This window comes from Cervus elaphus, chromosome 16, assembly GCF_910594005.1.
Source record: "Cervus elaphus chromosome 16, mCerEla1.1, whole genome shotgun sequence".
Lineage (NCBI taxonomy): Eukaryota > Metazoa > Chordata > Mammalia > Artiodactyla > Cervidae > Cervus > Cervus elaphus.
This window is the reverse complement of record NC_057830.1, coordinates 33,243,768-33,255,898: the sequence shown is the minus strand read 5'-3', so window position 1 is coordinate 33,255,898 and position 12,131 is coordinate 33,243,768. Positions and strand designations below refer to the sequence as shown.

General features: G+C 43.7%; 1 pseudogene; it reads right to left on the bottom strand.

The window, feature by feature from the left end:
• The window catches only part of LOC122710039, a 32,164-nt pseudogene extending 20,541 nt beyond the window's left edge, over nucleotides 1–11,623 (bottom strand).
• Nucleotides 11,624–12,131: the final 508 nt, after the last annotated feature.

Genomic DNA, 12,131 nt, shown 5'->3' with positions numbered 1-12,131 from the left:
TCTCTATATCTGTGAGTCTGCGTTTTTGTTATGTTTACTAGTTTGTCGTGTTTTTTTGATTCTACACATAAGTGATATCATATAGTGTGGGTCTTTCTCTGTCTGGTTTATTTCACTTAGAGTGTATGTGTGCGCCGTGTGTGACAGTCACTCAGTCGTGTCCGACTCTTTGCGACCCCATGAACTGTAGTCCACCAGACTCCCCTGTCCGTGGGATTCTTCAGGCAAGAATACTGGAGTGGGTAGCCATTCCTTTCTCCAGGGTATCTTCCCTACCCAGAGATCAGAACCCGGATTTCCTGCATTGCAGGCAGATTCCCACCAGGGAAGACCTTCACTTGGCATAGCACTCTCCAAGTCCATCCATGTTGCTGTGAATGGCAAACTTTCATTCTTTTTTTATGATTGAGCAGTATTATATATATATATAAATCACATCTTTTAAGTAACTTTCAGTTCAGTTCAGTCGTTTAGTCGTGTCTGATTCTTTGTGACCCTATGGACTGCAGCACGCCAGGCTTCCCTGTCCATCACCAACTCGTGTACCTTGCTGAAACTCATGTCCATCGAGTCGATGATGCCATTCAACCATCTCATCTTCTGTTGTCCCCTTCTCCTCCTTCAAAACAAAGAATATGCCAAGAGGCATATTTGGGGGTGGTCTGCCCTGGGCTCCAACACTGTGCTGGGCATTATTGAAACGCAATTGGGAAGGGCTTTCTGATCTTCATGGACCATCTTTAGGTGGATTTTGCATTTACATTCCAAACACTTCTAACTAGCTGTCTTAGCTAGTCAAAACCAGTTGTCTTAGCAAAGCCATTAAGGAGCTAATGTTGAATAAAATGGACAGATTATTTATTTTTTTATTTTTTGCTTTGTCTTCCAAAGCTACAGGTTATCTTTGACCACAGATAAGAAAGAATGGATTCATCAAACCCGGATACAATTAAGAATTTATTATACAAAAAAGATGGCATATCATCAAATCAATGTGGAAAATTTGGTTTATTTAGTGCATAGTGCTGGATAAACACATAACCTTGCCTGAAACAATCCCCTCTTTGCTAGTAGCTTCCTTGTCCTGCCCCCTTCTGCCTATAAAACTTTTATTTTCTAAGCTATTCAAAGCTCCTTTCTATTTTCTAGATGAGATGCTGCTGATTCATGAACCAGTGAATAAAGCCAATAAGATCTTTAAAATTTACTCAGTCGAGTTTTGTTTTTCAACAATCATCAGTTACTGGGACTTCCTTGGTGGTTCAGTGCTCCCAATGCAGGAACCCCAAGTTTGATCTCTGGTCTGGGAACTTGAGTATGTTTTGGTGCCCAAGTGCAAGAATGCTTAGGGTATATGTATTTAAGAAACAGCCTGATGTGTGCTCAATTTGTCAAGAGAGTGCATCTTTTTATATGCTTATTGGCTTCCCTTGTGGCTCAGCTGGTAAAGAACCCGCCTGCCATGCAGGAGACTTGGGTTTGATCCCTGGGTTGGGAAGATCCCCTGGAGAAGGGAAAGGCTAACTATTTCAGTATTCTGGCCTAGAGAATTTCATGGACTGTATAGTCCATGGGGTTGCAAAGAATCAGACACGACTGGGTGACTTTCACTTCATATGCTTGTTGGCAATTCTGAAAAATGTCTGTTCATGATTCTTACCCCTTTTTCTGTTGGGTTGCTAGCATTTTATTAATAGTAGGAATTCTATATTAGGTGTAGCCAGCTGCCAAAATCTTATTGCACGTTTTGAACTTTTTGCATTGTAAGAGTATTAACTATTAAAATAACCAAAAATAGCTTACTAGCAGTTTTAAACATTGGTGTGCTTGAGAATTACGAAGGAGGAAAAAGTTTTCCTCAGCCTTCTTAGGGTTCCTTGCTGGGTCTGAAAATTAAACTGACAAAGACAGATTAACAGGAGAAAACACATTTTATTGGATTTTTATAAGTTCATTAAAGAATGAAGATGTGAAGAAATGACCAGAGCAGGAAAGTTTCGTATCTTTTAGACAAGGGAACAATAAATCTGTGAAGAATTGACAAGCAAATGGGTTTGGGCTAGGGACTAATCCAGCTAGTGCTAGTTAGTCCTTCTCTTCCTTAACTAGGAAGATAAAAGTTAGCAAGGGTTGTTGCAGATCCTTCTGGTTGGTGTCTGGGCTGATAAATGTTTGTCTCTAGTCAAAGGAGAATTTATTTCTTGCCTTTAGGCAGGAAAGGGCAAGCTTTTCTGAATCTACTGATGCTTAATTGCTATCAGTTCAAAATAATTTTTTTAAAGAGGGTGACATATTTAGGGTGACATATTCTGATTTCCTCAGACTCATCTGGAATGCCAAAAATGCATATTCCCAGACCTCAACTCTGGAGAGTCTATCAGGTTGAGGTGGGACACAGCAATGTGTATTTTGAACAATTGATCAACTTAAGATTGGTTATCCCTGGAGAAATATTGTCTTAGAGGGTGTATAGGGGATAGGGGACACCTGGGGAGTTTTTCACTGTGCAAGAGTGGAAGAGGAGGAAATGAGTTAATTCAGAGAAATTGTGCAGTGAAAAAGAGAAGTTTGGGGAGCTATGGTTAGAGAGCATCTCCTTTCCAGTCTAATAAGAGGACAGTTGAATGTTGAACGTGAGCAAGTCTCGATTACAAGTATGAGAAGGGAAAGGTTATAAATCAATGCCAGGAAGGATTATTCAGGAAGTGACTATGTGAGAAATAAAAGTTGGCTCAATAAGAACCTTAACTGAGAAGCACTATATTCATTCATTGTACAAATATGTGTTGAACACATACTGGGTTTAGGTACTGAGCAAGATGTTGGGCATGCAAAGAAAATAAAAATGATTCCTATGCCAAAAAACAATGGGAAAGGCTGATTCACAAAGAGGTAACCCAATAAGGTTTACCATATGCTATAGCAGCAGTTAAAAGTACTATGGTGGCACAGGGAATGCTACTCAATATTCTGTAATAATTTATACGGGAAAATAATCTGAAAACGAATAGATATACATATATGTATAGCCAAATAACTTTGTTGAAACTAACATAACATTGTAAATCAACTATAGCTGCTGTTCAGTTGCTAAGTAATGTTGTACTCTTTGTGACCCCATGGCCTGCAGCAGGCCAGGCCTCCCTGTCCCTCACTATCTCCTGGAGTTTGCCCAAGTTTATATCCATTGAGTCAGTGATGCTTTAGAGGGGGAGGGGAGATTGGCAGTGAAGTGGGAAAGGAAATCAACCAGATCCTAATGCTGGCCTAAGGAATTTTATCTTATTCAATGTGACAGGGAAACTACTAGAGGATTTTAAGGTGGGGAGTGGATGAGATTTGATTTAAATCAGAGAATGAATTGGGGTTGCAGGCAGGAAATATGCTGGGAACCCATTGTAAGGAGTCCAGGACTAGGGACCAAGAAGCCAAGATGGCAGTAGGAGCCGCAGAGGTGAGAGAGGCGAAGGGTCTGGTTACCCTGGTGGAGAAGGTAGGACCCGCTATTGGAGCAGACGTGGACAGTGAAGGGAAGATAAGAATCCAGGCTAGGGCTCTCCCCCACTGTCTCTGCTCCTATCTCTCACCTTGAGTGGCTACCAGACACAGTCTGATCACTTCCCTGGGGCCTCAAGCCTGCCCTCTCCTCCTCCATCCCTAATCACATTGCTGACTAAATGATATTTTAGATCAGTGATACTTCTAAACAAAGCTAATCACATCACTCCCCTCCTTAAAATTCTTAGGTGAGACCCTAATTGTCCTCAGATCAAAGCCCAAACTCCTTAGGGAAACGGAAAGGAATTGCAAGTACAGGTTTTCTACATTGATTCCTCATTTAATCCCTCCCAGAATTCCATAAGGAAGTGATTATCCCCATTTTACGGGTAATACACTGAAACCAGAGGTGAAAGAATTTGCCCAAGATTACAGGGTCACAGAGCCATTAAATGGCAGATGCTTGTTCACAAGAAGCCAGTGGTTTCCAAAGAAGGTTGTAAGAGGAGTAATTGTTGAGGCATGAGGGAACCCCCAGGGCAACAATTTCTGGGGGAGGAGGTGACTTTTTTAAAAAATAGATTTTAATTTTTAGAACAGTATTACATTCATATCAAAACTGAGTGGAAGTACGGAGATTTCCCATGCATTCCCTTGTGTCCCAACATATGCACAGCCTTCCCCATTATCAACATTTCCCGACAGAGTGGTGCATTTGTTACAACTGATGAATCTACATTGGCACATCATTATCACCAAGAGTCCACAGTTTACAGTAGTGTTCACTCTTGATGATGCCCATTCTATGAGCTTGGACAAATGTATATTAGCATGTAACCACCATTATAGTATCGTACAGAGCAGTTTCATGGCCCTAAAATTCCTCTGTGCTCTGTCTGTTCATTCCTTCCTCCCTGCCCACCCCTGGTAACCACTGATCTTTTCTGTCTCCATAGTTTTGCCTTTTCTAGAATTCATATAATTGTATTCATGCAGTATGTAATGATTGGCTTCTTTCCAGATTGGCTTCTTTCACTTGCTCAGTCGCTTTAGTCACGTCCAACTCTTTGAGACCCAGTGGACTGTAGCCCACCAGGCTCCTCTGACCATCAAATTCTCCAGGCAAGAATACTGGAGGGAGTTGCCAAGCCCTCCTCCAGGGGATCTTCCCGACCCAGGGATCGAACCTGCGTCTCCTGCATTGCAGGCAGATTCTTTACCCACTGAACCACCTGGGGAGCTCTCTTTCACTTAGTAATATGCATTTAAGGTTCTTTCATGGCTTTTAATGTGCATTTAAAGTCTTTTTGTGGCTTGATATCTCAATTTTTTAAAATGCTGAATAATATTCCATTTTCTGAATGGACTAAAATTTATTTATTCATTCACCAAGTAAAGTACATCTTGGCCACATCCATGTTTTGGCAATTAAGAATAAAGCTGCAATAAACATCCCTGTGCAGGCTTTTATGTCGACGTGTTTTTAAACCCCTTTGAGTCAATACCAAGGAATGTGATTACTTAATCATTTGGTATGAATATGTTCAGTTTTGTAAGAAATTGCCAAAGTGGCTGTGTCATTTTGCATTTCTTCTTGCTCTACATCTGACCAATATTTGATGCTTTCAGTGATCTGAAATTTTACCATTTTAATAATTGTCTAGAGGTATCTCATTCTTTTAATATGCATTTCTCTATGACATGTGACATAGAGCATCATTTCATGTGCTTATTTGCCATCTATAGATCCTTTTAGGTGAGGTGTCTGCTAAGGTCTTTGGTCGGTTTTTTTTTTTTTTCAGTGCGGTCGGTTTTTTTAAACCAGTTATTTGTCTTCTTATTTTTGAGTTTTAAGAGTTCTTTGAATATTTTAGATAATATTCCTTTATCAGATATGTCTTTTGAAAATATTACCTCCCAGTCTGTGGCTTATCTTTTCATTTTTTTCACAGAGTCTGTCACAGTGCAGGAAAATTTAATTTTAATGAAGTCCAGCTTATCAATTCTTTCTTTCATGGATCATACCTTTGGTGTCATATCTAAAAAGTCATTGCCAAACCCAAGGTCATCTTGCAGGAGTTTTGTAGTGTTGTGTTTTACATTTAGGTCTGGGATCTGCTTTGAATTAATTTTGGTGAACCTTTATGTCTAGATTCCTTTTTTAGTGAGTGGATGTCCAGTTGTTCAAGTATGATATGCTGGGTATGTTGTTCATGGCTTTGACCGCACGTGGGCACAGCTATAACTGTGACAAAAAGATCAGTCATGGCTTCCATCTTTGTAGTGGTTTCTTGAAGGAGTGTGTGGTCTTAACGCAGACTGGGTGTCCGCTCAAGCACTTCCAGCTCTCCTGAAGAGATAACACAGCAGAGAGTCGGGAGAGTGCCTGCCCAGGGAGGAAGCTTAAGGGGCTTTGGAGTCATGGAAATGTTCTGCCTCTTCATCTGGGTGGTTGTGATGTGTAAAAATTTGTGTGCTGTATGGATGTTATGTTGCAATTACAAAACTAATAAAGGGGCAGTACAGTGTACAGGTTAAGAGACCAGGCTCTGGGCTCAGGTAAATCTGGGTCTGAATCCTTAGCTCTTGACTTGGACAGGTCACTGTCTCTAGACCTTAGGTTTCTTACTTGTAAAATGGGTATTATACTTTCTACCTTCATGGTTAAATGCGTGTGTGTGTTAAGTCACTTCAATCATGTACGATTCTTTGCAACCACATGGACTGTAGCCTGCCAGGCTCCTCTGTCCATGGGACTCTGCAGGCAAGAATACTGGAGTGGATTGCCATGCCCTTCTCCAGGGGATCTTCCCCACCCAAGGGTCGAACCTTCATCTCTTAAGTCTCTTTTATTAGCAGGCAGGTTCTTTACCACTGGGCTCAGATGGTAAATAATCTGCCTGCAACTTGGGAGACCTGGGTTCGATTATTGGGTTAGGAACATCCCCTGGAGAAGAGAAAAGCTACCCATTCTGGTATTCTGACCTGGAGAATTCCATGGACAAAGGAGCCTGGCAAGCTACATTTCATGGGGTCACAAAGAGTCTGACACTACTGAGCGACTTTCTTTACCACTAGCACCACCTGGGAAGCCCTTGGTCATATGTGTAAGGCTTGCTGCTGCTGCTGCTAAGTCGCTTCAGTCGTGTCTGACTCTGTGAGACCCCATAGACGGCAGCCCACCAGGCTCCCCCGTCCCTGGGATTCTTCAGGCAAGAACACTGGAGTGGGTTGCCATTTCCTTCTCCAATGCTTGAAAGTTAAAAGGGAAAGTGAAGTTGCTCAGTCGTGTCCGATTCTTAGCGACTCCATGGACTGCAGCCTACCAGGCTCCTCCGTCCATGGGATTTTCCAGGCAAGAGTATAAGGCTTAGCAAATCTTAAATTTAAGAATTTAATAACTTGTAAAAGAACTAATTCTTCTTTGCCTATATTATCACTGAAGACAAGACAAGAATACATTTTATCAGGAACATTTGTTCGGTTCGGTTCAGTTCAGTTGCTCAGTCATGTCCCACTCTTTGCGACCCCATGAACTGCAACACGACAGGCTTCCCTGTCCATCACCAACTCCCAGAGGTGCCCAAACTCATGTCCACTGAGTCAGTGACGCCATCCAACTACCTCATCTTCTGTCGTCCCCCTTGTCCTTGTTAGATACCAACTTATTAGATACCAAGCAAAAATGTTAGATACCAGCTTATCAGATGGCAAGCAAAAATGTTAGATACCAGCAAAAATGTTTACCAGCTTGTTAGATACCAGAAAAAATGTTTTTGTTGGTGAAAAGATGGTACAATTCTTTCTGGCATGTCTGAGATTCTCTTAGTTTACATTTCTGGAATGCTGTCTGTCCCAGCCAGCCAGGAGAAGAGGTTCCCCGCTCTCCTGCCACATGACCACGTGACCTCGGGGCAAGGCCCTGAAACTTCCCTTTTCTGTAAGGCAAGGGCAATGCTCTATGCAGCTGCTATTGATGAGATGATCAGTACAAAATAAAAAGTGGAAAGCATGATTCAAAATTGTGATTTGTTGTTGGCTGCCATTTCCTTCTCCAGAGGTCAGTCTGAGGAGGGGAATTAGAGAATCCTTCTGGCATCCTCTAGTGGGCACTCTGTTATCACATCTTCCCAGGGAATTGACAGTGTCATACCACGTGGAGGGACACAGGAATTTCTTCTTCCTTCTAAATACACAAGATTCTCTCTGTTCTCTCTGCCTGGACTGGAAGAGCTCATATGAGGGTGAGACTATTTCACACACCCTGGGTGTCAGATGTCTTCTTCATGAGGGATTTCCTGATGGGTTTAAGTGTGTCGCTGAAGAAGCGAGTAATGTCCGAGAGAATAAACTCTGTCCTTTGTTGTTGCTCAGTGTGGGGTGAAAGGGACAGTGTTCCTTGGAAGCTGGTTAAAAAAACAGTTCAGGAAAGAGTTTTAGAGCACTTGTGATTCTGGTAAGGTCCTGAGGAACAGCAGGATTAGGGAGTAGAAAAGAGGCAATCAGCCGAAAAGAACTCTGGACTTTAAAAGCCTCATTAGGTGTGTTTGTTATGCTTTCTCCAAAGTCAGAAAGTGTAAGTGTGATGGAGTGAGAATCTGTTAATCACAGTTTAAAGCTGTTCCAGCTGCCAACCCCCAGCAGCTGCTAATTATTTATCAGATAAGGTTGTCCCACGTAAAAAGTTCCACTGAGGTTGAAGGTCTGTGGACTTGGTATGACTTAACCAAATCCACAAAGTGTTTCTGGTTTTAGATTTTAGAAATAGCTTAATCAGATGTTACATAAGAAAAAAGTCATGCAGCTGGAGCATAGGTTAAGCTTTGTGAGGGTTTCAAGTAGCCAATAATGTTACGGATCACAGGACTCTCAGAGTTGGCAGGAAATCCCAGATTGTGACTAGGACACGATGCAAAGCAGGTAGTCCCTTTATGCCCACATCCCTGGATCTCAACACCAAGACAATTCAGTCAGCCACAGGAACTGTGCTTTAAGAGAAACCAGACTTTCTCAACCTCAGCACTAGTGACTTTCGGGCTGGATAATTCTGCGGTGTGGGGTCCATCCTGTGCCTTGGAGAACGCTGGCAGCATCCCTGGCCTCTCCCCTCTAGATGGCAGTGGCACCTCTGCTGCCCCACCTTGAGACAACCAGAAATGTTGCCAGACATTGCCAAATGTCTCCTTAGAGGCAAAATCCCTTGGCTGAGAATCACTGCAGTAAGACTCAAGATAGGATATCATCTTATGAAATTTTGTTTTTAATTTTGTTATTGGGAAGACTGTTTTAGCTGGAGCATCTCAGGGAGACTGGGGTAAGAGGAGGAAAAAAATCATCCTAAACCAGGCTGGACTGCAGCATTAGTATTCTGACTTGGTCCTTGGAGATCATTGGTTAAACCTCTGCTTTACAGATGAGGAAACTTCACCTTACAGGGAGGTTTATCATTTATCTAAGCAGGGCTTGTGATGTGGAAAACACTGGAGAACTCCCACGGAACATTTTCTTTTTCCCTTATCCAAAATGAAATCCACTTGAAGAATTAAAGAGGAAATCCTTTATTTAAAGACACTGTTTTCTCTTTCATGGTGTTGGCAATGAAGCTTACAGCTCTGAAAAATGTAAAGAGTTCTGTTTCATGCATGGCTTTCTGTGTGACTATGATGGGAAACTCAGTATAATATTCTCTGATCACTGAGGTCTGTTGAACATGCCAGCATGAAACTAAGGGCTTTAACCTTAGTGTATCATTTAACTGTTGCTTAATTGGGTAGTTGCCCAATGGGTAACTACTGTTACCATCCCCATTTTAAAGATAAGGAAATTAAGTCTTAGTGAGGTTGGGTTGCCAAAGGCCAAGCCTTATAAATGATGGGCCTGGAGTTCAAATTCATGTGGCTGTACCCAACTCAAATTGAGATTAATATCTTAATAGGAAGTGTAAAGCAGACTGCCCACCCCTCATCACCCACTGACGGAGTCATCTTTCTGATCCTGGCACTCCAGGCCTGACACACTGTGGCCCCACTCCTGCTCTCAGTCCTCCCCATTCCTCCTCCTCTCACCCTCTGTGTCCTCTGAGATGAAATCACTGCCTCTGCTCCCCTTTCCTTTCCTGCTTCTGGCTTCTCCTCACCAGGACGGCCTTTTCCCTGTGAGTCTATATAGAAATCCATGCTGGATGTGTCTTCCTACATGAAGGCTTCTTGCTTTCTCCACTTTGGGAAAAATATCAATACATCCTTCCTGGGAATGGATCAGGATGCTGGGTGTACTTTAGAAGCAGGGATTTAGTTCTCCTGGATGACAGAGGAAGAAGGGCCAAGGAGGATGGATGGGCTGGAAGGGACACAGATAAGCAGGTTAAAACATTTCACTGGGAGAGAGTAGATGGCATAAAGAGTTGAGGGCTGGGGGAGGGAAGGTTCTGCATCATGTCATTGTGCCGGGTTTATTAACACAGGGCCCTAAGGGGTCTGGGAGGGTCACCAATATTGTCCATCATTGATCTGACTACCCTGTGCTTTAATCAGAATTGTCCAGCGGTGCAATTAGGAGACTATAACTGGGACCAAACCTGCAGAATTCTTCAGATTATAAGCTTCTTGAGGGCAGAATTTGGTCCGCTTTGTTGAATCCTCAGGTCTTAGACATGTGCCTGGCACATTGTAGGGACTCCATATGTGTATGTTGGATGAATAAACAGAGACATAGGGAGACAGCATCATTTTCACATGATATACATCCAGGAGAGTTTTTAAGAGTTCAAAAAGCATGGGTAAAACTCTGTGGATTTTTTCTGGAGTCCTGGAAACTTCAAATAGTGGATACTTCTTGCCAGGTAGAACTTCTCTCCAGGAACTGTAGGTGTCCAAGCAGCAGGGTTTCCTTGGGGATGTTCCACCTCCCCTCAGCCTCCACCTGTATCTTTCTTCTTATGTTGAAAACATGACCTTTTATGTGGTCACACACAGGGATTAGATTATTTTTTGGTAGATTATGGTAGGCAACAGTAGGTGGAGGTGGATAATATTCTATGGATTCAGATCAAATTCTGCCCAACATCGAGTGTATTAAACACTCGTTTAATGCAGCTCAAGTCAATATAGCCGTGTACTCAGTGAAGTCCCAGCTCTCTAAGTCAGGGTTGGGAGGCATAGATGCAGTAATAGCAGGGAGGACGGATTCGGCTAACTTAATATGCATCATGCATATAGAGTCTTCTCAGTGGCTGGATATAGGACCGTTCATGGAACAAGCCTCAGGTACCATTCCCAGAGACAAAGGGCCAGTGGAGACCCTCAGCTGGTTCAGGCAGCAGGTGGCATTTGTACTGCAGCGAATCCACTTCTGTTGAATATGAAGGGTGGACATGATCAGATTTGTGCTTTAGAAAATCTGGTTCTAGTTGCTGTATGTGGAAGGAACTAGGGACCAGAGTGCATGGATGGACTAGCTGGGAGACAGCTGCAGGTTTCTTTTTGAAAATTTGTGTTGCATTTATTAATATTGCAGCTTAACAGATCTTTGGTATTACTTCTCATTTAAATAAAAAACACATTTTTGAGCATCTAGAATGTGCCAGGTATGGGAATACATATTTTCACAAGTACTATTTCATTTCATCTTCACTGTGACTCTGTGAGGTAAACAGAACACATGTTTTTATTTATTATTTGACTTCCAAAGGGGCTGCTGCAGTTTTCCAAGCAAGAGATGTTGGTAGCTTTGGCCAGGGCAGTGGAGGTGGATGAATGAGAGTTACCATCAACAGACTGTGGGGGAGCGAGGCCAGAGATCTCCACCTAGCTCTGCATGTCCAACCACCTCGTGTGAGCAAAGCAGATCTCGCAGTCCTCCAGGGGACATCGCACCACGGCAGGAAGTCCTGTTGGAAGAGCAGAGGATGGAAAATGTAGAAGTAAAAACCTTGAGTTCAAGTCCTCTATGACCACCTGCATTTGTGGCCTGGAGACCAGGCCACGTGACCCTCCCTTGGGCTCCATCCCATGTATTGAAGTCTGAGAGCAAGGGAGTCAAACCTCACGGAAGCAGGTGATGACGTGGTCCACTGAGGGAGGCCCTGGGGGCTGTAACGCTTCCCCAGGTCAGAGCTGTGCGCCATGCACTGTCCCCCGAGGCCCTTGTCCTGTCTTTGCAAGAAGGGCGGGGAGCCACCCTCTTAGCCTGCACTGCCTGCAAGGGACTGCTGGTGCTGTGTTCAGAATGAGGTCGCCACGCCACGCGGCCTGTGGGGAGGACAGAGCCGGGCCCGTCCGGTCTCTGTGTGGGAATTTTGGGAGGAAGTGTCTCTTCCTGGTTGGTCATCACGTTGAAAATGGGCGACTGCAGCTCGGGATGTGCAGGTCCGGAGCAGAAGGGCCTTTTGCGCAGAGAACAGCCGCCACCTCCCAGGAAGGCGCCCTCTTCTGGCCTGGAGCAGAACGTCACGGCCTGCGGTCCACGTTTCTCCCGTTTTCCACTTCCGGGTTGGCCGTCCCACTTCCGGGTTGGGCTAGTCTTGGGGCAGCCGGGACCGGCTCCCTGATTGGGCGGGATCTCGGGTGCACTCAGGTGCTAGTCTGGGCCCTTGGGAAGGACTCAGTACTTGAAGTGCCTGTTCGTCCAGGGAA